Genomic DNA, 2,223 nt, shown 5'->3' with positions numbered 1-2,223 from the left:
AGGTTAATTCTTAGGTCCTACCACCACTCCAGAATCTTCAAGCTCTCTGTGCCATCAGGATCGCTGCCAGACCGCAGGTCCGTATGTCTTCTTTTTTGGTATTTTCACGCAAATTCTTCTGCTAGTTGGGGTTTAGTGCACTCCTATATCCTTCCCTTCAAGGCTCAGGGGTCCAACATTATCTTCTGTGTCTGTGTTAATTGGTTTCCCCTTCCTTTGTTGAAGAATGTCTGTGCAGTCTTTCTGCCTAGTCCACCATCTTGCCAGAACTCTCAACTCTAGACTTATTGGTGAGACATATGCATGTTAGAAATTGGGAAATTAACCCAACAAAAATTCAGAAGCCTTCCACCTTAGTGAAATTTCTAGGTGTCCAGTGGTGTGGGGCTTGTTGAGATATTACTATTAAAGTGAAGGATAAGTTATTGCATCTGGCTTCCCCCACAACTAAAAAGGAGGCACAACGTTTGGTGGTCCTCTTTGGATTTTTAGAGGCAACATATCCCTCATTTGGGTGTGTTGCTGTGGCTTATTTATCAAATGAGTAGGAAATCTGCTAGTTTTGAGTGGGGCCCAGAACAACAGAAGGCTCTGCAACAGGTTCAGGCTGTTGTGCAGGCTGCTCTTCCACTTGGGCCATATGATCCAGCTGATCCAATGGTGCTTTAAGTGTCTATAATAGATAGAGATGCTGTTTGGAGTCTTTGGCAGGTCTCTATTGATAAATTGCAATGCAGACCCTTGGGATTTTAGAACAAATCCCTGCCATCCTCTGCAGAAAACTACTATCCTTTTGAGAAACAGCTTTTAGGTTGTTATTGGGCTTTAAAAGAGACTGAATGCCTAATCATGGACCACCAAGTCACTTTGAGGCCTGAGCTGCCCATCATGAACTGTGTGTTGTCTGACCCACAGAGTCATAAAGTTGGATGTACACAGCAACACTCCATCATTAAATGGAAGTGGTATATCAGAGATCAGGTTTGAGCAGGACCTGAAGGCACAAGTAAATTCCATGTTGAAGTGGCCCAAATGCCTATGATCTCCACTCCAATCACATTAAATTTCCTCTCCCAGTCTGCACCTATGGTCTCATGGGGAGTTCCTTATGGTCGGTTGATTGAGCAAGAGAATCCTCATGCCTTTTTTACAGATGGTTCTGAGCAATATGCAGGCACCACTCGAAAGTGGACAGCAACAGCACTGAAGCCCCTTTCTGGGAATTCCTTGAAGGACAGTGGTGAAAGGAAATCTTCCCAATGGGCAGAACTTTGAGCCATGCATATGGGTATTCACTTTGCATGGAATAAGAAATGGCCAGGTGTGTAACTGCATATGGATTCATGGGCTGTGGCTAATGGCTTGGCTGGATGGTCTGGGACTTGGAAGGAGCATGATTGGAAAATTGGTGACAAGGATGTATGGAGAAGAGGTATGTGGCTAGATCTCTCTGTATGGGCCAAAGGAGTAAAGATATTTGTGTTTCATGTGAATGTCCACCAAAAGGTGACCTAAGCAGAGGAGGATTTTAACAATCAGGTGGATAGGATGACAAGTTCAGTGGAAACCAGCCATCCTTTTTCCCCAGCTACTCCTGTCATTGCTCAATGGGCTCATGAACAAAGTGGCCATGGTGGTAGGGATGGAGGTTATGCATGGGCTCAGCAACATGGACTCCCACTTACCAAGGTTGGTTTGGCTACTGCCACTGCTGAGTGCCCAGTCTGCTAGCAGCAGAGACCAATGCTGAGTCCTTGATGTGGAACAATTCCTCGGGGTGATCAGCCAGCAACCTGGTGGTGGTTTGATTACACTGGACCACTTCCATCATGGAAAGGACAGCGTTTTGTTCTTACTGGAATAGATACTTATTTTGCATATGGATTCACCTTCTCTGTACTCAATGCTTCTGCCAAAACTACCATCCATGGACTTATAGAATGCCTTATCCACTGTTATGGTATCCCACACAGCATTGTTTCAGATTAAGGGACTCACTTCACAGCAAATGAAGTGTGGCAATGAGCCTATGCTCATGGAATTAACTGGTATTACCATGTTCACCATCATCTTGAAGCAGCTGCCTCAATAGAATGATGGAATGGTCTACTAAAAACACAATTATGACTCCAACTAGATGGGAATATCTTGAAGGGTTGGGCCAATGTTTTCCAGGAGGCTTTATATGCTTTAAACCAGAGTCCAATATACAGTTCTGTTTCT

Source organism: Orycteropus afer, unplaced genomic scaffold (genome assembly GCF_000298275.1).
Source record: "Orycteropus afer afer isolate SDZICR_OR568_19922 unplaced genomic scaffold, OryAfe1.0 scaffold00465, whole genome shotgun sequence".
In the NCBI taxonomy this organism is placed as follows: domain Eukaryota; kingdom Metazoa; phylum Chordata; class Mammalia; order Tubulidentata; family Orycteropodidae; genus Orycteropus; species Orycteropus afer.
Note: the sequence above shows the minus strand (reverse complement) of the source record.